This window comes from Dreissena polymorpha, chromosome 1 (assembly GCF_020536995.1).
Source record: "Dreissena polymorpha isolate Duluth1 chromosome 1, UMN_Dpol_1.0, whole genome shotgun sequence".
Taxonomy (NCBI): domain Eukaryota; kingdom Metazoa; phylum Mollusca; class Bivalvia; order Myida; family Dreissenidae; genus Dreissena; species Dreissena polymorpha.
Window position 1 is genome coordinate 163,708,542 of NC_068355.1, and position 25,383 is coordinate 163,733,924.

At 34.6% G+C, this 25,383-nt stretch overlaps 2 protein-coding genes and 1 long non-coding RNA gene across 6 annotated transcripts in view; 1 reads left to right on the top strand and 2 right to left on the bottom strand.

The window, feature by feature from the left end:
• Window positions 1–25,383, bottom strand: part of LOC127858850 (uncharacterized) — a 344,634-nt gene that overhangs the window by 124,876 nt on the left and 194,375 nt on the right. The window lies entirely within an intron of this gene.
• The window catches only part of LOC127858873 (ankyrin repeat and BTB/POZ domain-containing protein 1-like), a 344,964-nt gene that overhangs the window by 106,294 nt on the left and 213,287 nt on the right, over window positions 1–25,383 (top strand). The gene's annotated exons all lie outside the window — the stretch shown is intronic.
• On the bottom strand, window positions 8,112–11,885 carry LOC127858941 (uncharacterized). The gene is made up of 3 exons (XR_008039203.1): window positions 11,779–11,885; window positions 9,949–10,022; window positions 8,112–8,265 (listed from the first exon to the last, which is right to left on the bottom strand). It is a non-coding gene; the product is annotated as an uncharacterized LOC127858941 (long non-coding RNA).

The following is a 25,383-nucleotide window of genomic DNA, read 5'->3' on the forward strand; positions in this document are numbered from 1 at the left end:
ATTATCAAAGTGCTAGAAGATGTACAGAAAATTAATGCATTGAGCAGTAACAGTTATTTGTAAATATTGTTAATCGTGGTGATTTTTAAGGTGCAAATTAAGCAATTGAGTAACTATATTGTAAGTGTTTAATAGTATTGCTGATTTATTTGAAACTCAAAGATTAATAAGAGTGTTTACTCTTGTGATAAGATCTAACTGTGACTATTATTAGCCCAATTTAAATTGCATTATATCATTTTATGTCTAAGATATTTTATAATTGAATTATTGTAATGTATGCATTGTCCTGTATTGTCTAAGCAATTGACGCCTAAAAATATATAAACCATCCAATAATAGACACAGTATCAGGGACTTCATTAAATTAAATGTATGTATATGATAAATAATGTTGAAAAAAAAACATTGCATTTACCTAACACACATTGATGGTAGAACCTTCGATGATATAGCATGTGCAAACACCTTCACATCTTTTTGAAAGAAACTGTTGTCTTCGTCATATCCAGCTATTAAAATGGCACCCCATCCATCTCCTTAAATAATGTTTTAAGGTGTTCGCGATCGGATATTTCTTATAATCAAAATTCAACTAAATTTAAATTTAATGTGTGTTAATATTGGTGTATTTTTTAAGGATTATGGTCAATGACTTAATAATTATATATCACATAGTTGCTGAATCAGCCCAGTTATGTTTCGCGTTGTCTTACCGATAATCGCTTTGATCTCGTTATCTTTATCGCACCCTTGGCACTTGACTGGATTTATATACCCGTTTCGCATGCAGGCACAGCATGTTTTGATCTGTGTCGTGCAGTTTGAAGAATGATATTTTCCAGTTATTGGGCCAATAAAACTATATTCTGCAATAAAATATCAGCATATGCATTAATAACAAAATATTAAACGCACATGTAAAGGTTGTAATTCAAAACGATAACTCACAGTCTTGTATATTTACGCGATTATGTAGACCACATTTGAAACATTCCAAAACTAAAATATGCTCCGTGGTAAAAGCCTCTATAACAATAAAAAAAAAAATCAACGAAATTTTCGTTAAGTATTTCGTAAAATAAAGTAAACACCTTAACAACCAGTTTTTCTTATAGCAATAGCCACAATTTCAACGCTAGATGTGGTATGATTACATAGATTTTTGTTGATACACAATGCTCGTTTTTATTTATTTGTGTCACAATTAATTAGATTTTAATTTCCCGCGAATAAATCTATTCATACGACACACCAACACCACGTTAATGTTCATTTGTCAAATGAAGAGATTTGTTGCGGGAAATTAAAATGGAATTAAATATGCAAAACAATAATGAACACGAGCATTTTGTATCTACAAACATCTATTTTACTAGACCACATCTGTGTTTAATCGGCAATTGCCGTAAGGAACACTGATTTTTAATTGGTTAAGTATATATTTTACGAAATATTGTACGAAATGTTCGTTGATTTTGAGTAGGGATGTTACTAAAAGATATTTTACAATGAAATGTTTGTGAATAACTATGCAACAATTATGAGGTTGTAGCTTCTTTTAACTGGTTTTCACCGCAAATGCATTGCTTGGAACGTTTTAAAGCTTTGACCCCAGTTTTTGTTTTCGGGGGTTGGTTGTGTATTTCCGCGTCATGTCTATTACATTTGTTTTGTGTCATAATGTCTGGCAATTGGTTACTTCATATCAATAAAAGAACAAAGCTGTACTAAGGTTTATCCGCTGCGTATATAGCTGAAATTTAATTTTTAAATTATTTATTTTATCAGTAAGTTTATCATCCAACATAAGTAATGCAAAAGTGTGTGTATGTATATATATATATATATATATATATATATATATATATATATATATATATATATATATATATATATATATATATATATATATATATATATATATATTTATATATTTATATATTTATATTAATATTTATATTAATATTTATATGAATATATATAATCGAGTGAAGTGATTCTACAACTTAAGAAGATTATGCTTAAAAATGTGTACATGGTTATTATTGCAAATAAACTTAATATAACTTAGAACATTGTTGTACTATTCGGACTCGACTTGTTTTAATGTTATTGATGAATATTCACAAGCTTTGTTTATGAAAACCAATTACTGCAATTTTAATACCGATCGACCAGTTAATAAATACTATCCACTTATGTATTTGCTTGTCCTACCCCTTGAGAACAACATCTGACCAATTCAAATCTAATCACTTCATGGTCTTCTCGGAAAAACCTTAAAACAACATAATTTTCCAATAACATTTCGTGATGCAAATAAGATTGCATGAAACAAAAAAAAGGCGAAATTATTGAAACATTTTAGCCACCCTTACCCCTCCCCCGCCTATCCACACACACATAAACCCATGCAATTCAAAAGACTCTCGCCTCAACCACTTTTTTCATTCCGAATCTTTTGTTTTCAATATGTTTCTTGTTTTATTAATCCGAGTGTTGTTGTATTATATGCTTTTACCAGTCGGGTTATTCAATAGTTAATGAAGTCAATCACTTACTTTGTTCCAATTGTTCATTTACCACACATATTTCGCACTTATTGTCCCCCAAGACCGTCCACTCTTTTAGTCCTTCTTTTATTAACATCGACTGTTTAAAAAAAACGAACCATTTAGATGACCAACAACTGCAAATCAAATGTAATTTGCTTCATAAGTGAAGAATCTACCATTGAACAATAAATTGTTTTTTTTTGTCTAAAATCTTTTATTTTCAACAATCCTAATCCTCATAAATTATGGGCAGAATTAAGTGACGCTGACTTCACACATAGTTAATGCTCAAGCTACAGTATGTTGTTTGTTTGTTTGAATGTGACGCCGTAATCAATGTCAATTTTCTTTTATTATTTCTAAATATTTAACAGTCTGTGTTGTTTAAACGTTTGTTTTTATATTTAATGGTTTATTAAACTATACTCACCTTCAATGACGAGCGCATTGAAGCTGACGTTATTCGTTTGCTTTTGTCGTGACAACTAGAAATGCATCGATCAGCTATTTCTGACAATTTCTCCCAGACATTAACGTTCCATATTCGCCTCTGTGTAAACCAAATCAATTGAATATCAATAAGATTAATATATTACATCACATGTTCTATTAACATAATATGTAAAACACTACGTATGCTCATGTTTTGTATTTGTTTAGCTAGTTTGTATTATTCCGTAGAATTAACGTTCAAATTATCAGTTTATCTCGTGTAAAGGTATACAAGCATTTACATGTTGCAAGGCACCTTATTAAACGTTAAACGTTAAGCACAATTAGAGAAATGTATGCCTTTGCGGTTGAACGTGAATGAAGCCCTTAACTATTTCTTGCGACGGACTATCATGACTTTGAATGTTTCTCAAACGAAGTTTCATTTCAACTCTATTCAAATTCTTGTAAATGTGCTTATTAAAATAATTGTTTCTTAAACGTCATTTATATAATTAAAATGAAATATTACTCTGAAAATGTGACCCGAGCGACAAGACAATGCTATGCGCTAATACTACCGTATCCCAAGAAAAAGCTTGATCAAAATCAGGTCAGCACTTCGATACATTTGTAACGGAAATGAAGTACCAAACGAACAGACGTAAGAACGAACGTTTCAACGTCGGCAATAATGAAACGGGAAACTTATCCAGAGAAACGAAATTGAAGTAAATTTAGATTTTGGACGGACGGACAAAGACGCGTTTGTACAGTTTCTGTTTCCATGTTTCCGAAATCATGCAACATGCACTACTTGTATACAGCGCGATAAGATCCGAGATAAACATATTAACTAATAGTTGATACTATTAAGACAATATTTATACCTTTTGGGAAAGATAGCGTTCTTAACCCAAATATTGACGTAAAATTACAGACAAAAAGCTAAACCAATACAACAGGATAGTTCAGCTCCAGGAGATACACATGCATGCCAAATGTCAAGTTGCTATCTTCAATAGTAAAAAAGTTATGACCAATATTAAAGTTTTCGGACGGACGGAATATTTGACATTTGACCTTCACCTTCACCTTTCACAATTCAAAATGTTCAGCGCCAAGTTGATATCTTCAATAGTTAAAGTTTTCGGACGGACAGACAGACGCAATATATTAGACATTTGACCTTGAAGGATGACCTTGACCTTCAACTTTTACCACTCAAAATGTGCAGCTCTATGAGATGCACATGTATGCCAAATATCAAATTGTTATATTAAAAGTTATAAAAGTTATGACCATTAAAGTTTTCGGACGGACGGACGGACTGACATACTGACTGACTGACTGACGGACAGTTCAACTGCTATATGCCACCCTACCGGGAGCATAAAAACATAATATTTTCATTTTAAACAATTAATATCATGGTCATTAATATAACATATTTACTTTTCCGAAAAAGCTTGCTGTAATAAAATGCTTTTAAGAGCAATCCTTTTACCGTCCTATGCGTTTAATGGGGTAGTTGTGATTGCATTAATTATTGAGGTGTTTGCTTGTTGGATGATAGAGAATGTTTCTCCTAATATATTGTATGTATTGCCATTGATTTCAACTGGGGTTATATGAAGACAGTAAGATTACTTGATACACATTTGAACAGATACAATATCGGAATCGGCCTAAGCTTATCTTACCTTTCATTATATATATTTTGGTACGCAACAATCCAAACTAAATAAACTTCCGAACTAAACAATACGAGTTTAAATAAAAACAAACCGTATTTTCAAGCATGACGAGTTAAATCAATACAAATTTACCTGTATCAAAAGTTCGAAATTTCGCTTATCCAATTGCCTCAATTGTGTCTGAGGTACGTCTGCTTTCTCAGATCCTGTTCCATCAGGACCAATACCGGTCAAAATTTCTCGAATTACTGCGGAAAAAACAACAGTTTTTGTATAATATAACTAACTAACTCAATTACTAACTAATTAACTATTTTATTAAAGAAACGCACGAACGAACGAACTAACAAATAAATAAATATGTGTTTTTGTGGATGGGTAAACATCATGTAACCCGTTAATTTAATACGAATTGATTTAATTTACAACGATTAACATGTTAGTAGTCATTCAAATGTGCCAATATAATGAGTCGTAAAGTATGTTTCAAAAAGAGGAATAATTTATAATCAAACACCAGACATATTATAAAGAGAAACATTTTTGTTGGTTAGTCATGCATTAAGACCTGTGACAAATCGTCTACTTTAATCAAGAGTACATACAACACAACATTAACCATATTAAGATGTAAGCATGATCACCGTGTCGGAACGTTTAATTTAAAATTGAGCTATTCATATCGATGTTTGGACATTCATTCCGGATGTCATTACTTTGGCGTATAAAACGTTGCAAAATTAATTCCGCGCCTTATCCCCCCCCCCCCTAATTTTGATTGATCTAAAAATAATATATTCTATGTGTTCTCTTATACTTATCAGCATTTTTAAACTAAGACATATTACTTAAGTCACAGGTTAAGAGGAGAGGAGGGTCACTTGCGCTCCAGCGTGTAAAACAAATAAAATATAGATGAAAAACATCACATTTTTATACCGATATTTAAGATATTGAATGTTATATCATTTACGTGAAAATCAATTTTGCTTTTTACACTTATAAAGGTCTTATAGATGACGTGTTGAGAACACATTCCCTTTATTCCACTCGCATCTATCACAAGATGCGAACAATTTCGTTCGTTGCTCTATCACAAGGTGCGGTCGGATAGTCTTACACAGAGGTGTTGATATAAGTGACATCCTTGCCATAGAGGTGTATAGAATTAGGGACCGACACATGTGCCCGAAAATGGAAAAATTGAATTCTAAAACTGTTAGAACGTTTTACTTGCTATGCATTACACTTTGTTCGTACAAACAATATTACTGTGTTGCGCAAATATTGATTCAAAACTTACCAACACCGAACGCATAATAATCCAGTAAGTGGCACGGTTTGTAAAAACCTGGTGGTCGATATAACTCCGTTCCTGAGAAATGCGCTGTCGTTATATTCCTTCCTGCCATAGACTCCCTCGATAAGCCAAAATCTATTAATCTAGCGTTGTACATTTTGTCAAGCACGATGTTTTTTGACTTGATGTCCAAATGAAGAATGGTTCCTCTGTTGGAAAAATAATCCACAGTTGTAAAGCATGAGTATTTCTTTAAAGTGTTGGACGCACATAAAAGATCATAAATTGTTAATAACAAGAGCACCGCCTTGCGGGTGCAGACCGCTCATCTATTTTCTTTTTAAAGGTGAAGGGACTCTCATTTTCAATCACAAAGGAGGGAGGGGTGGAGTGAAGAGGGGTGTATAGAGTGGGGGTGTGGACATTGGGGGGGGGGGTATTCTTGGGTGCGATGGTTGGACGGTATTTCAAACATAAAATAATAAAAATAAATATTTGTGCTTTTTTAACCGTTTCAAAAAAAAAATTGGGGGGGGGGGGTGGGTGGGGTGGGGTGGGGGTATAGTGTGAGGGTGTGGTGGTCATTTGTGAGATGATCTTTAAAAAAAAATAAATAATAAAAAAAAAAATAGGGGGGGTTTCGGGGGGGGCGGGAGGGGGTGGGGGGGGATTCTTGGGTGCGATGGTTGGACGGTATTTCAAACATAAAATAACAAAAAAAATATTTGTGTTGTTTAACCGTTTAAAAAAAATTGGGGTGGGGGTATAGAGTGAGGGTGTGGTGGTCATTTGCGAGATGATCTTAAAAAAAAAATTAGGGGGGGGTCGGGGGGGGCACGGGGGATGGTTTGGGTGGAGTCTATTGTGGTATGTCAGGTAAGAGTAGTTTTGTCAAAGTATCAATCAAATCTAATCATAAATAAAGAAGTAATGGCAATTTTAGCAAAATTTAATAATTTGACCTTGAGAGTCAAGGTCAATCAAAGGTCAAGGTAAAACTCAACTTGCCAGGTTCAGTAACCTCATAATAGCATGAAAGTATTTGAAGCTTGAAAGCAATAGCCTTGATACTTTAGAAGTAAAGTGGATCGAAACACAAAATTTAACCATATATTCAAAGTTACTTAGTCAAAAAAGGGCCATAATTCCGTAAAAATGACAACCAGAGTTATGCAACTTGTCCTTTTACTGTACCCTTATGATAGTTTGCGAGTGTTCCAAGTATGAAAGCAATATCTATGATACTTTAAGGGTAAAGTGGACCAAAACACAAAACTTAACCAAATTTTCAATTTTTTAATTCCATAATTCCGTCCAAATGCCAGTCAGAGTTACATAACTTTGCCTGCACAGTCCCCTTATGATAGTTAATAAGTGTTGCAAGTATGAAAGCAATAGCTTCGATACTGTAGGAATAAAGTGGACCTAAACACAAAACTTAACCAAATTTTCAAGTATAAAAAGGGCACATAATTCTGTCAAAATGCACGCCAGAGTTATCTAACTTTGCCTGCCCAGTCCCCTCATGATAGTAAGTAAGTGTACCAAGTTTGAATGCAATAGCATTGATACTTTCTGAGAAGAGTGGACCTAAACGCAAAACTTAACCGGACGCCGACGCAGACGCCGACGCCAAGGTGATGACAATAGCTCATAATTTTTTTTTCAAAAAATAGATGAGCTAAACTATGAAACACTGAGTTTCAAAGATTTTTATTTCAAACTACAACTGGTTAATGTAGGATCTGATTAAACTATTTAGACTACCGGTGAGCAGCTTAAAGGTAAAAATACCAAGTACATTTGCATAGGGTGTAAACCGCGTCTATAGAACGTTCAATGAAATTGTTTCCCGATTATGCCAACGAATTTGAATACTTTGCTGATGATTTTAGAACACGATTTGATTACATTCGGTGACAAACGGTGCACAACAAAGGCTCTACTCAAAAGCGGCATTAACCGTATTTGGTAATCGGAATTACGTTTGACATTCGGTACAAGGAACGGTGTCGGCTTAAACGACCGTAATGTGGCTCAGTGTTTTACACAAAATAAAATAACACGTGTTTAAAATGCATTTGGATCAATTTAAATGTGATCATGGTCGACATACCGGAAGGAATTCGGTGTGTGCATATAGTCTATTGCACAGGCTATCTGGTAAATCACTTTCAGCCTTGTTTTCCACACAAGAAGAATCTGTTCCCCAGTGTCAGATCGTATTGCATCGAACAAGTCTTGATTTTCAAAATACGGTGAAATCAAGTAATATTTCCTGAAATCATTTCATAATTATCGTAAATAATAAAGCATAATATATGTTTATACACATTGATATAAATGTGTTATCAATGTTAATGTGTTATGTGAAAATGGGACGCTTGCTAAAAGGGTCTTTGCTCCCCAATTTATGGGACGTGTTTTGTTTCTGAAAGCAACATTTTTACCGAGGTCGAAGGCATAGGCAATTTGGTATTTGGTAAGAATTGTTCTTTTGCTTCGTTTGTGTGAGCAGTATATTTTATTTGAGTCCACCATTAATTTCCAATTTCCCAAAAGGTGCTCAGCTTACAGGGGAGAGTTCGAGATACATGAGACGCCCCGTTAGTGCATTAATCTACAACAAGTTACCCAATAGACCACGGATCCGCTGAGATACAATTGTTAGTAACTACGACATTGCGTAGTAGTAGTAGTAGTAGTAGTAGTAGTAGTAGTAGTAGTAGTAGTAGTAGTAGTAGAAGTAGTAGTAGTAGTAGTAGTAGTAGTAGTAGTAGTAGAAGTAGTAGTAGTAGTAGTAGTAGTAGTAGTAATAGTAGTAGTAGTAGTAGTGGTGGTGGAGGTGGTGGTGGTGGCCGTGGTGGTGGTAGTAGAAGTAGTAGTAGTAGTAGTAGTAGTAGTAGTAGTAGTAGTAGTAGTAGTAGTAGTAGTAGTAGTAGTAGCAGCAGCAGCAGCAGCAGCAGTAGCAGTAGCAGTAGTAGTAGTAGTAGTAGTAGTAGTAGAGTGTTCATAAGGATTAAAATCATATAAGGAAAAACTACCATGACATGTTTTCAACGGACTGGAATCATTATGGAACTCGGTCGATATATCATAGGAATATGTGTATGAACAAGTTTTATGGTGATGGACCAATATATTTTACATCTTAAGTGTTCACAAGGTTAACTATTGTCATGTTTGGAACACTGCCCCGATTACCGGCGGCTGTTTTTTAACAGACCGGAAGAGTTTTCGAATTTGGCAGATATCATTGAAAAAAGGTTTCTGACCTAGTTTCATCATGATTGGGCAATACAATAACCTCTAGAATGTGAACAAGCTTTTTTTATTTAATATAGTGACCTTTTTTTCACACGTGACCTAGTTTACTTCTCGGCCGATATATCATTTGGACAAATGTTCTGAGCAAGTTTCGTGAGCATTTGGCGATTAACGTGGTGTCTAGTGTCACATGTTTGTGACAAGTTATCATGCGTGTAAAGACACGAAACGCAACCCTGTGTAGCCTACATGCCCGGTTGAATGGATTTACATCCCACTGGAATCCATCACATATCACGGTTTTTCGATGAAATGAATAAGTTTTGTCAACATGTCATCGGGGAATTGGGATACATGATATCTAGCAACAAGGAATGGCAGCATATCTAATGCAAATTAAATAGTGATTAACTGCTTAATGAGTTTCAGTAACTATACATATGTTCACATCGTTTGATTTTGTAACCTGATTTGTATCATAGAGAAATACTTTTAAGCAAAAGTGTTTGTTAAATAATATTTAATTTGATAATTTATTGCTTCAAAAGAAATTAAATGGTTAATTTTTCCGAAATGAACGTACAATTATGCAAAATGCAAGTGTTTCGTAAGAATCGCGATCTAGCTTCGTTCCCATCTACAGACTATAAGAAAGCTTCTTCCATGGAAATGGTTTCAATGTTTATGTGCTTACCCAATCGAAATGTCGTCGTGGTATGCTAGCAGCGGAACAATAGCAAAATGTCTGACGCGTGATGCCAGCTTCTCCTAAAAAATGCTGATGTAAATAAATGTTTTTCAGTCAAACTAACGAACATGTATAAGGCCACTCCAAATTGATTTGTTGGTCTACGGATTTTTTTTTTTTAAAAGTCGAAGAGGCGAGCGAGAAAAAAATATTTTGAAAACAGGAAAATTTTCAAGCGAGCGAAGAGCGAAAAATAAAAACAATCACATTTCGATAGAAAAATATTGCATTAACAAGAGATACAGGTTTAAACAGCTATAGTTTACATTCAAATCAATTCTTATACAAAAAAAGAATCTTTGTACAAACAAGCAATATTATATATACGAGTTACATACTTTTCAAATAAAAATGCACTAAAATTTGGTTTCTGCACTTAAACTTTAAAATGTAGAACACAAGTCTAAAGCTAGAGTTTTCATATCAGGAATAGCATTTCTTGTAAGTTTTAATTAAACATCTTCTAATGCAATTAGTAAAATAATGTTTATATTTTTATATTGAATAACTCTTCCATGAAGATTCTGCGCTGTTATATGAATTTGCAGCCTTTAAAGCTTCCGATATGAAAATATGTAAGAACGATGCTACAGCAAATTGACGTTAAAAGATATGAGGTTGATGTATACCGACCTCATATTTATAGGAGTAAGTTGCATACGACATTTGACCACGAAATATAACCATATCATTGAAGTGAGGGACATATGTCTACCTACTGCTGCTTATATTTGTTCGTTTTCAATAGTGAAAGCTGTGAAAAGGTATACCATGTTGCAAGCTGTGAAAAGGTATACCATGTTGCAATAGCACTCGAAGAGGGACAATCATCAAAATGATAATGACAGACAGTCGGACAAATGCCATACATATAATCCATTGCCGATACCTTATTTTAAAAGGGGCATATCGATGGCTAGTACGGTATTGGATTTTTTCTGAAATAAATGTATACAAAGAACTTTTTTAATGGTTCTAAAATACACGGACCTAACTGTAAAACATGTTCCGTCAACCATGTATTTTAATACTTCTAAAACATTGTCCCTGTGACTCTTTTAGAACCAGCCTTTAATGATTAGATTTTTATATTTTGTTCACTTAAAATTGTGTTTTAGGAAAGAATTACCTACATATAGGGAAATACCGTCCATATGCTCATTAAATGAAGAAAATGCTTAAAAAAACATACGTCATGTTTCCCGGTGTTGTTAAATTGAACATGCTTCAACGGTATCTGCTGATAGCTGCATGTTCGAACACAACGTGAACAAACACATTAAAATAAGTCACAGATTGAAGCAGATGTGTTTATATTTATAAGGGTTGGCTTCAGCAACTTTTCACCGCAATTTGTTAAAACGGTCACGCCGGAAGCCATTTTTCTGGTCGTCTCGATCGAATTTTCTAGCGACAACAGTTATCAATTAAAAAAGGTTACGAAACACTATATTTGGCATTCATATTCAGCGTCAAAATCGTTTCTGCGAGATTGCTTTTTTTTCTTTTTTCACAAATTAAAAAAACAACACATGCGCTATGGTTATAGAAGGACACAAAAATAAGTTCGAGCGGTAAAAAAAATAATATTTTTTTCCATTTTGAAAAAATAGGTGCGGCAAATCCGACGACCAACAAATCAATTTGGAGTGGCCTAACGTATATTTAAAACATGAACAATCTTATACCCAGAAGCTTAACATTGCTATTATCTGTATATTGTTTACATTCGAGACAAAACACATATTAGATATAACCCATACAGCTATTACTAACATTTTTAACTGAACTTAAAAGTTGGGTGTGAGATTTGTTGTTCCCATCGTCTCCTCCTATCTCCTTTACGACAAGTCGGTGTTCGAATCCAGGGATGGAATCGCGAGCTTTAAAGAAAGAAAACATATGCACATGTAAAACACTGGTTTCTACGTCTAGCAAAACCTGACATTCATTAATTATACTATTTAAATTAGAATGAAGAATATATCTTTCGAAAAATGTAGAAACATATAAAAAGTGAATAAGAAAACCAGAAAGTTAAAGTAGTAATTGCAATTCGGCTGTTGTTATATTATAAAATACATGTTGGGGAGTTTACTTACAAATATATATTTTACCAAATCCACCGCCCTTGTCAGTAAGTTTTGAACAATTTTTTAACTGTATAATAAACGATGTGCTAAGTTCAAACAATCTGCCATCCTGTAAATGTGATGCAATGTCTTTAACTTCGGTTTCATCCCAAAAAGTATCCGGTTCCATTGTACCTTGCAGTATAGTGCTTTCTGAAATCATACAAGATGCTGTCTAAGTCATACAATAACTTTATATCGTTTAACGTATACTTTTGGACGTTATTTGAATCGGCGCATTCTAACAAAATCATATTCAAATGTATGAATAACGAGTGACAGTTATCATAAGTTAAACGTCATTTTAATGAAAAATTATTACAGCGAAAAATGGCATCGGTAGATATTGTACTTGACATATTACTTTACGTGACTTGTTCAAGGTAAGAATTGAGGCTATCGCGATGCCTTAGGCCCTTCAATTCCCACCTAAATTGTATGTTTAATGAAAATCTAGGCACAGAGTGTGTATCACCTTACATAAATCATGATGTAAGGGTCAATAAATTAGGCAAACATGTCTTCTTGTTGAAGCTCGTATTAGACGACTTTTTTCAGATAAAAACTTGAACACATTGAACAATCGTATATACACAAATGTATAGTCTACTGGTCATTATGTTTTTTTCAGCTAGTTATTCAATTTATTTGAGATGATTATACGAACGTTTACCATACAAAGGTTAGATGTTGCTTCACTTGAATTAATTGAACGCTTACACACTGTCACGTAATCGTTCATAGTTCATGGACGACACATAGTTACTAGCAATGTTCATTACTCTTAAATTACTGGTGTGTAGCCTATCATTCAATATCTCGTCATGCGCGTATTGCCAAGATGACTAGATTTGCATTAACTACCATTTTCTGGTGTCGCGCAGGGGACAAGTCCGTCCCTCTCTATTAATGTTCGTTTCTCTGCATAATGTAGGATAAAATATTCAACAACACCATATATCAGTTTCTAGTCCAATTTAATGTCTGACTTAACAAATATTTCAGTTATACTAATACGTTGTGATTGCTACATGATTGTTTCTTTTTCTATCTGTCCACCTCTAGATCTAAACGCTAACCGAACTATTTCCCTCTAACATTAGCCCCGTGAAACTCAGTTATGAATCCCATTGGTCAGTCTTCTAAATAAGCTGGTTGGTTAGATTACTAAGAATCCCATTGGTCAGTGTTCTATGCGTTCTTATTTCTGATTGGATGGATTACTTAAGATACTGAATCAATGAAGCCCTGGGAACGGGATAAACAAACCACCCAAATATTTACAAGCTTTATCAAACCTTTTGATGAGAGATTTAACTGTATAAACACTTTTGCCTGACCAATACAAACATACCCGGCCTTGTGTCAACCATACTATTCTTAATCTCTCCCTCATCGATAAGCTTATTTGAACATATGTGCACTTTGTGACTGTCATGTTTACTGGCCCTTTTGATAAAATTTTCAATATTTCTTACATGAGGTAAAACCACATATTCAACCTACAATTTCTAACCATAATGTGATAACACGCCTTATCATTAATACGTGTATATATCTCTAAACGCAGTTAAAACCGGAATATCTTATTAAATTGACGTATTCAAAATACAATTTTCAATGAAAAGCGTAAATGTAAATTAGTATCGTCAATTAAAACAATAAACTCGTCAGACAAATCTTTCACTTACTTATGAATAATGGTAAACATTTACTGTCAGCTGTCAAATCACAGATTTTCGTAACGTATTTTAAAAGGATGCCGTAATCCATATTGTACACAGCCCCAATAGATTACTTGGATATATATGCATAAGATGCAATTCTCAAGTATTGAATGGTAAATAAATCAAAATTCATTATGCACTTATATTCGTATACCGACCAAAAAGAAAGCAACTGCTTATTCTAATAGACTAATACCTTCCTGTATTCATATATTCCTAAATACTAGTATTGATATGGGTCGGAAGAAATGTTGCAACGTCACATCTCTATAAATATAAGGTTTTTGACGCAGGAAAATCAGCAGTAGTATTCAAACCGTTACACATTAAATGTACATTAATTACCACTATATACATGCGCACTATAGATGTAATATGCATTTTCTAATTTAAGTATATTTAAGCACGAACCACAATAACAATCGCTTTCGGGGGCTAATATTACGTAAAACTAGTGTCCACATTCACACCTTGGACTAAGTTCCATATGTGTTTGCATTATACAATACTTTAATATATATCATGATGATAACAATTATGCTATGATAAGTACAACCTACAATTCGGGGATCATAAAATGATTCCGTCGTTACATGTTCATTGTCTGACACATTATGATTTATAATTCTTAATTCTAAAATACACACTCATTTCCCGTAATGTTTATAAATACCACCCATTATAGTTTATTAGAAAACGAAAGAAGGAATGCAACACATCGTTTAATATATGCTGCGTTCTATTTATTGTATATTACACCCTTTGCATTTAGTATACAGTTTTGTAACCACGTGTTGTTCAGAAGTTATACGCACATGTTCGATACTCTGTCTCTATTTTTCAGTCGTTATCGTTTCAATTCCCAGTGCAGCTATGTATAACTAATGTGTTTTGTTATATGCCCTCACATTTGAATATGCGCTTTACTGAGTTAGCATCAGTTTACTCAAACTATGTGTGTGGTGTACATGTTTAAATCCATGCGAGTTCAATAAACGACCAGAGAGAATTTCGCGTTATGCATGACCTTAAAGACAATGTAGACTGCGAACTTTAATTATCATAAAATACACTTCAAAAAAGAAAACATTTGCTTTGAAGAACATTTCAAAACAACATAAGTCTGATGTTTTATGAAAATCAACACAATCATTATTATGAAAATTATCGTGAGGTTATAAAAAGTCAAAACAATAACGTTACGTGTTATTTGAAGTTTCCCTCCAAAGACGTTTCCACCCCAGACGTTTGCCCCATAGACGTTTCACTCTCATTTCTAGAGTGAACTGTCTACATAATATGAAAATGTATATAAGAAGTAGTTATTTGTAACAATGGGATATGAGAAACAAATAAATAACTTTATCGATAAGTATTAAAAGTGAGTGCATTTTATTTTATGTCTTAATAATTAATGATTTACAAAACAGTTGAGTATTTAAAATATTTATTAATTAATTGTACCAACAAATTATATAATGCTTTATGATAGAGAACACAAGTCACTATTGAATATAAACATTATAGAGTGAGGCTTAGAAAAGATAAACCATGTAAATTGGTGGAAAAACAGCTAAGTCCCATCAAACACGTGACGTCGGGTAGACGTCAGCTTACCGTCGGATTCTCGTCGCGACGTCGGCGACCAAAAACCCGACGTCTATCCCACGTCCTACCCTGACGTAAGTTAGACGTCGGAAAAAGTCGTCAGAATGACGTCGGTTTTTCAGTCGGTATTTGCAGATACTGTATATTCATAATCAATTATAAATAAAACTGGTATAAAACGAAAAATTACTTAAATCATTGGTGCTATTTCAAAGTAATGGAAGGTAATTCATCTACCGATTATCATCGCACGTGCACAAAGTTACAGAACTTAGAATCTATTTTTAGAACATGTTAGCTCGCGCAAGCGCAAACGTGTGGGATTTCAAACAGGCGACGACATTGTTCCCATACATTTTCAAATTAAGCTCTTCACAATTTACGCAAAAACAACATTTTACAGCAAAGTTCTACTATTTCAAATTAGGAAAAGGTAAGCCGTTAATTACATAGGCGCTCGATGTCAATGACAATGTTTTATTTATTTATGTATTTGTTTTTTAGTTACCCGTTGTTTATTATAATGCACATACTAAATTAATAAAAATCTTCTGACAAAACGTCTTCTAAAAAAAGATGGTTCGACTATGTATGTATAGATATTGACAAGGTAAATCACTCGCCATTTTCTAAAGCAACGGAAGTGCGTCATTATGCATCATTAAATCGCTGTCACCCCGCTCGCTCATTGCGCGCGCATTTCAATAAGCGAGCGGGGTGACAGCGATTTAATTATGCATAATGACGCACTTCCGTTGCTTTAGTTTAGTTTAAACTTATTTATTACGACATAGTAACATATTCATAAGTTACATGACATTGACATAGGATTGGGCTGAAAGGCGAACCTTATTGGAGCCCTCTCCCAATTGATAATATATTTACGCCTGACATTATGTCATGACGTCGTAGTAAATTGACAATACAAGATGCAAAATGCAACTTACAAATCCAAAAAACATAATACAGAATGCAACGTATATACAAGTTCACTAACATTGGTGGAAAGGAACACAAGCAATTTTACAGGGGAAAAGAAATAGAAATTGAGGGGGGGGGGGGAAACATAAACAGAAAAAGTATTGATTTCGAGGTTGTAAACGCATTTCATGTAGAAATTTATGGAGAAGAAGAGTGGCAGAGAGAAGAAAATGGATGGCGGCTAAAATCTCTTGGTTGATTTTATGAAGCGCTGAACATGGTCAAATATGATACAATTTTCATCGGCAGAAAGCGAAGGATCACCAAATAGAAAAACATATAGTGATGGAGAACATATCCGCGATACACTATTTAAAAGCTGAGCTCGTTCTACACTGAACTTAGCACAATGAAAGAAAAAGTGGTTGCAGTCTTCAATTTCGTCACAAGAATTGCAGTTAGGCGAGTCATTAATGTTTTTTCTAAAAAGATGGGCAGCAAGAGAACTACAATTGGTGCGAAGACGTGTATGTAAAATTTGAAGATTTCGCGGCCCATGGTAAAAATGTTTTGGACTGCTGGAAGGTTCAGTGTTAGTATTCAACATATTTTTAAATGCGGCAATGGATGGTGCATTTTGAATATGACTTGGCAAGGAATTGAAACTGGCGATGGTTGAGGGAAGAAATCTGTTCTTATAGAATGATGTTCGAAAGTTGACGTTTTGAATGTCACTTCTATTTCTTAAAGAGTACGGGACAGACTGACCTACTGTAAGCGGGACAAGGTTAGCAAGGTAATCAGGAACATGCGAGTTTTTCATTTTGTAAAACATAATGAGTTTGTGTTTGTTTCGCCTAGATTCTAAAGATTCCCAACCGATTTCTGATTGAAGTATTTCAATAGATACTAGTTTTGTTGTGCCAGTAGCAATTCTTGCTGCTTCGTGTTGAATTTTTCGAGCTCATATTTTTCGGCCTGTGTGCAATTGTCGAATAGGATGTCACCGTATTCGAGAATTGGACGAATAAACGAGATGTATATAGTTTCCAGGGATTGTCTATTAAGTTTGAATTTAAGTTTTCTCATTACGTTAATTCGTTTCCAACACTTTTCTCTTATATAATTTATATGGGTTGACCAATTTAAATTTTCTGTAAGAATTACACCTAAGTGTTTGTGAGAAGAAACTTCTTTAATTGGAGTGTTATTCATAATGAGTGTAGGGTGAGCATGGTCATGTGTGCTTCTAGATATAAGCAAAGATTCTGTTTTGTTCGGATTGAAATTTACAAGCCATTTAGACGCCCAGACGGATATTTTTTGTAGATCATCGTTCAGAGTGTTTGCGGCAAGAGTTCGATTTTCGACAATGATTGAGAGTGAGGTATCATCAGCAAATTATCTAATGTTTGCACAAATGTCATTAACAATGTCATTGATGTAGATAAGGAATAACAAGGGACCTAGTATAGAGCCCTGGGGGACACCGGCAGGTACGACATTCCACTGAGAACAGGAACCTGGTAGGACAACTCGTTGTCTACGGTTGGAAAGATACGATTTAAACCAAGTTAGCATAATGTTAGATATTCCAATTTCGTTTAATTTAAAAATTAGGCCGTCATGCCACACTCTATCAAAAGCTTTTGATATGTCGCAAAAGACTACTCTGACCTCTTTCCCCGAATCAACAGCTTTGGCAAACATATTATAAAGATACGTTAATTGGTTTGTTGTGGAATCGCCAGGTAAAAACCCCGATTGGTACGGCGTTAGGATATTGTAGTCATGCAAGTAATTGAACGTATGCTTGAAAATTATTTTTTCGAAGGCTTTTCCAATTGTATTTAGTAATGATATTGGACGGTAGTTATTTACAAGACTCGGGTCGCCGGATTTAAAAATTGGGCAAACATTTGCGTCTTTCCAATTTGACGGGAAGGATCCCGTGCGAAGGGAATAGTTGAAGAGCTTACACAAAGGACCAGACAATTCTAATGACAATTCAAGGAGCAATCGATTATTTAGTCCATCAGGACCAGAAGCTTTTCCTAGAGGCAATCCCTTAAGAACTAGTTCTACTTCATCTGGTTCAAGAATAAGTTGACCGAGGCTTGATTGGGTTCTATTTGTGACTGCCGGTAATGTTGGTATTTGGCAGTGGTCAATATTTGACTGGGATGTAAAAAAATTGTTTAAAATATTTGCTTTGTCGAATGCATCATCAATTATTTTGTTGCCATATTGGATTGGTGGTATTTCGGAGTTTCCCGAGGATTTAATAAAAAATTTCAATGTGGCCCACCAATTTTTGGAACTTTTGCTGCTTATTTTTAATGTTTCGGTAAGTTTGTTAAAATAATTTTCTTTCGAGCATTTTATAAATTCTGTCGTTTTGTTTCTAATTGTTCTAAATTTTTGCCACAAAAATGGTGTATTAATATTTTTAGCTTTACGATAAGCGCGTTTTCTTTTCCGAATATAACGCCGTATATTATTGTCTAGCCAGGGTGGGTCGTTATTACGAATGAGGACATCTCTATTAGGTATACATTTACTGGATAGTTTAATTATGTTGTCACTTATGTTTTTTGCATAGATGTCAATATTTTCGTTTTGTAATATGTCCCAATCAAAATTGGAAATATCATGACGCAGTTTAGAAAAATCGCCCTTGTCAAAGAGCCATACGTGTCTTGAGTAAGTACGTTGTCGATTTTTATGAAGTTTTAAAAGAGCATAAATAGGACAATGATATCTTGTTGTTTGACTTAGAAATGGGTCAGCAACACCACTGGAAAGAATGATGTTTGGGTTTGATGTTAATATTAGATCAATTAGCTTGCCGAAGATTCTGTAAAGTGCGTGTTTTCAGAAATTACTTGTGTAAGTGAGAACTGTTCACATATGGACTTAAGCTTAGATGCTGATGTCGTGACATTTGCATTCAGGTTGAAATCGCCAGTTATAATAATGTCTTGGATACCAGTATCGAAAGCTAGATGTATTGAGTCTGTGAGAGCGGAATGTTGTTGCTTTAGAAAATGGCGAGTGATTTACCTTGTCAATATCTATGTATATAGTCGAACTATATTTTTTTTTAAAGACGTTTTGTCAAATGATTTTTAATAATATAGTATGTGTATGCATTATAATAAACAACGGGTAACTAATAACAAATAAATAAAACATTGTCATTGATATCGAGAGCATATGGTTAATTAGTTTGATTTGTGCTTGCATGAAAAGCTTGAAATGTTTAAACTTTAACCGCACGTCGATCGATTCTCAAGCCTTGTTGTTGTTTCCCACCCACCTAAATAAACAGCGCTCGGCCTTCGTCGTTCTATTATATACAGTTGGCTAAACACTTTAGAAGATCGTAGAAACTTAAAGCACTTTCCATTTGCAGGGAGGAGAAATGTTTAATGTAGCCATTATAAATTCGGTTATTTGTCATTTTCTGGCAAAAACAAAGTCCATTTGCGCGATGTGAAAAGAGATGTTACAAATTACAATGATAAAAGCAATGGATAGATGTCTATTTATCTTGATTTTGAATGAACATGAAACACTACCCAGCGACAGGCTGCTGATGCGGATTTCTATATCTCTTATTCATATGCACCAGTCAATGTACATGGGTAGAAACTCTTAATATCATATTGTCTTTTATTGACGTACATGTAATACTTTTAATACATTAAGTCAACTGCAAAAATTGTCAGTTTTGCACTTAAAATGATTTCTCACACTATCGAGGCTTTTAAATTGAAACTCGGTACACTGATGTAATTAGATCTAATTAGATATGTTTATTTGGAAAACACACACTCTTTTTTAAGCATAATTTAGAGTTTTCGTCAGTCGGGTACATGAAATGCTATCAACCCCTTAGATAAGCGGAGCAGTTGCTCTCGCTAGGGTCTACAGACTAGTTGAAGATGGCATGATTATTGCTACCTTAATGTTAGAGCTTTTCATATTTTGGTGTATTTTTCCAAAAGAAAATATTCAAAAGCTTAAACTTGCTTAATTATTTTAATGTTTGATTTCCAACACTAGTCAATCAGCTGTGTCACAGAGGAAGATGTAATTATTGGTACATTATTCAAACATATGGGATTAAAAACACATAAATCTGTTATGAAATAGGAGCCCTTTGGTGAATGGAGTTGAATTAGAACTGGTTTATTAAAAGACGAAATTATTAGCACTTAAGTGTTTTCACGACAAAAAGCAACTCAATAAGAATATGGCAAGACATTCAAAATATTGAATTGACTATTCTGTATTTACAAACATAGAGACAATCTTGAGTTCAATCTATTGGAAAGTTTGAACACACCTGGCTTTATTACTAGTTTATCCATAAAATTCAATGTAAATACTCCTTTGAAAATGTTTTAATAAGATTACTACATAAACAGTTGTTATGGTATGTAACATTTACAGTCTCAAAAAAACTGTACATGTAGGATAATTGATAGGTAATTATGCCCACAAAGGAGGGCATATAGTGGTTTCACTATCCGTCCGTCTGTCCGTCACACTTTGCGTTAAGGTTTCGAAAAATGCTCATAACTTGTATGTCGCTTCATATGTAACCTTCATATTTATTATGCATGTGTATATGGACAAGGCCTTTCTATACGCACACACATTTTGACCCCTGTGACCCTGAACTTAAGGTCCGGTTTAGGTTTCGAAATCTGCGTTTAGGTTTCGAAAAATGCTCATAACTTCTATCAAAGTGTTTATAGGGGGCATATGTCATCCTATGGTGACAGCTCTTGTTTTGATATAGAAAATGTTAATTTGTTGCTCATTGAATATAGTTTTCAACACACACACACATGCACACAATTCTTAATTCAACAAAGTCTGATATATTATCTTGTTATAATCATTGAATGACAAGTTGAATGTATATGCTTTCGACTATGTCCTATGACTGCTAATAAAATGGGCGTAATTTGTCTCTTTGAAAAATGTTGTTTAAATGTTTAACTTCAGTATGTAAATTTGTATTTTCAGAAGAAATGTTAAAATATGTGCTTGTTCCTATTGTAAATAAAATTTGTTTTAATTTTCAATGTTATTCTGTCATTTTATTGATTTCAATCACCTTACGTGCTTACTTTTGTATTATTTGGCTCCATGGCAGCAGGTGACAATTGTAACACATTGACAAAGACTATATGAATGAGCATTGCAGTTGGATTTTGGTTTGAAATGGGTTAAATGGTCAAGCATTGGTTGAAAAAAGGTCCTAGTTTTCGGGTAATATAATAGTCAAGAAACGGGTCGGTTTTTTGGTCACGATTATGGTCGGGAAAGTGGTCAATTTGGTGGAAAAAATGGTCGGGAAAGTGGTTGGAAAAATGGTCGGGTTTTTGGTCCAAAAGTGGTCAAGAAAGTGGTTGATTTGGTTGGGAAAACGGTCGGGTTTTTGGTCGGAACAGGTCAGAATTTGTTAGAAAAATGGTCGAAATCCGACGTCGGGATGACGTCGGAAAATGACGTCTAAAAAACTTTCAAATCCGACCATAAGTCTGACGGTCATCCGACGTCGGAACCCGACGTTAATCTGACGTCCGTCGGACGTCTTGTGTCTGCTGGGGTGTATAAGACAGGATGTTTCTTTTCCATTCAGTAGTTATAACCATGGTCTACACACATGTTTTAAGAGAAATCACCAAAAAGAAGAGCTATTTTATGTATATAAAATCAACGCAAACCCTGGCAAGTTGTGAACAAATAATGAACTAAGTTAATTACACATAATGCTAAATTAAAAACTATAATGTTAAAACCGGTCCAAAAGTTAACTTATTAGATAACACTGTATATGAACAATCTGAAAATAAAAAAAATAACTTGAAACCAATTAAGTAAAATATTAATCTTAATTTGACTAAGTTTCGTATTCTATTCTGCAAAAACGTATGGCCAACGTCCATATGAGAACAAATTATGGCTTCATTTAACCATTTTCATGTGACGGGCACGTCAATCTGCAGCATAAAACATTAAGTATTGCAACATCCTATCAGTAATGATGCTGATCTAAATATACAACAACAATAATGACTAAAAAATGTGTATTCATTTGTATTGCTAATATGGCCGCTGAAATTCTTAAAAGACATGAATTCAAAACTTTAGGTCAAACACAATTCAAATTATCAATAGCGGTTTCTCCCCAAAGTTATTTCTTGCATTTAATGAAATAACGAGATTTAATAAAGAGTATTCGGATAGCGTAAATCATGTAATTGCTGATCATCCCCAACTAACCATAATCATTATCATCAACATCACTTTTCTATAATTTATAATCACCATTAATATTAAGACGTCATTAAGGCATTACATGTTGAAATTATATTGATTTCATTCAAATGCTTTAAAAGTAATGATTCCTATATCCACAATATGATTTCTTACTTGCAGAAAATATTGTCTGAGCAATTGCCATGATGAATTTTGGAAGAAAAACGAGTGTTTATAATAAGGTTCATTTTTAAAAGACCGGAGCCATTTTTGAACTCGCTTGAGCTATCATTAAACAATATTTTGACCAAATAACATGAAGGTTAGACTAAACATGTTGATTCTAGAGTGTCAACAAGTATTGTGTTTCTTTTTCCCTAGTGACGTAGTTGTTAACCACAAGTATTCCAGTTTCAAACTTGACCAGACGCAATTTGGACAACTGTTCTGACGAAGTTTCGTGATTATTGAAAATACATATTGAGTCTAGAGTGTTAACAATGTACATGTGTTCGCCGCAAGACAAAAAAAATGGCAACCAAAAAAGCTCACAATGCGCACTTTGTTTTCAGGAGAGAGATCAAAACATATTTTCCTGAGTTTGAGATATTAAGAGCACATCAAAGCCAAGGTCCCAAAAAAACACAACGTCATCGTCCACGGCGACTGGAACGCAAAGTTTTTACCAAACGCCTAACAAGACTGGTCAAGGACAGTGTGTAGATTCGACATAGGAGGGACACACAACAGAAGGCTGAGACTTCGTGAATTAGCCACAAGCCACCAAAGTACTCTGGCCAACACGCTGCGACCACAGAAACCGTCCATAATAGCGATATGGAATGCTTCAAACGAAAAAGCACACAATAAGATTAATTTCATAATGGTTTTAGCGCTCACTACCATCAAGCTGAAGGTAAAGAACAAGCGCATCGCATGTATTTACAGATTTAAATACAGCAGAGCATTTAAAGTGCAGAAAAGTGGCAAGTTTGCAGCCCCGAACATTCAGTTCTTTGAGAAGAGAGGAGGAAAACAAAACAAAGGCGACGATCGAGGTCAGCGACATCTGCGAAAACGGAAGAGAGCTGATCCATGAGAAGTACACGAGTCAGACATCTATGACAATTGACAAGCAGACATCTAGGACAATTCACAAGACAGCGTACAGGGCGTTGGGAAAGAAGATGAAAGAGGCCATGGATGGAGGAGTAGATAAAGAAACATTGTAACAACATCGACAAAGAGGTGACCACAGGCAACGGTCAGAAGGCCTACAATACCCTAAAAAGCCCTATGCCAGTGTTATAGCAGACGCTGAAAGGTAAACTCCTGGCCGGAATCGCCGCAGCCCTTAACATATGAACTTAATACTATAACGACCTCTATTAATACCAGATTCGACTAGAAGCCACTCTTCTTCAGAACAATGCCACACTCCGAGAAAAGTAAGGCCGAGGAACTTAGAGCTAGGCGAAGGACAGTGGAACAGATCTGAAATTGCATAGTCATTATTGAAAAACTCCTGCACAACCAATGCGAGCTATACAATATCGTCGATTTTAAGACTCTTCGCGTGGATACTGAACGCTGGATACAGGCTATTTTAATGTAGTGCCTCCGAATACTGTTTCGCACCTCCTACACCGAGCACAAGACCAATGAGTGTGTTCGGAATATGACAGCAGAACCTGATTGCAAACAAGAATCCCTCCAATGGACCGTCAAACGACGAAAGTTGGCTTTGCTTGGACATGTCAACAGACAAGACTGTGCAAGACTTTGCTTCATGGAACGCTAGAGGGAGATCGTCGCCCAGACCATTAGAAGAAAACATAGATGGGCCATGAGAAAAAGTGGACGTCCTTTCCTATGGATGAGTCACTTAAAGATGCCCACAGCAAACCTTACTGGCCGAGGACTTCCCTCATCTCCCCAACGGACAGACCGGTAAAATAAATGATGATTTTGATGATGATTAACAAATTGTCTTTGGTTATACATGCATTTAATCCTCAATTTAGCTGAATTAACATAATTAACAAACATAACATTTTTAAAGCATTCTAAAACGCAAACCTAGCAAATACTTATTTACCTTCTACTGATTCCATTCTTTCCATCATGTACTCATATTTGAGCCTTTCCTGTTGCCTTTCCTGTTGCAACGTCTTCCGCACGCGATGTTGTACGATGAAAGGAATGATGGCCACGGAAAAAACAAACAGAAAAATGCAAAAATACACAAAATGGAGTAAGTAGCCTTGTTCTATGCGTCCGGGTATCTGGAGGGGTTCCATTACAGGATACTCTATGTGTCCAACGACCCGCTCAAGGAATCCGATCTTCACCTACGAATGTTTATATGACCTTTCAAATAAACAGTGGATGGAATGCGCATGGTTATTAACCTATGATTAGTTTGAAACTATCTTGTGAAGTCAAACTTACAGCGAGATTACACGATTTTGTATATGTGTTAAATTGTAATATGTTGATAAAATATGTTACAATAACACAAAATAGGCAAGAAAAATTATATATATATACATTGACGACGAACTTAATAAAATGCAGCAAAGACAAAATTAGCGCTTCGAGCCGATTGTGACGAATATATTTTCCTACAATAACCGAAGCTTTCGTCTTTTTATTAGGACCAGAGTTAGTACTCGAGTGTCGTATGAATATATATCGTTGCAGGAATTTAAAAT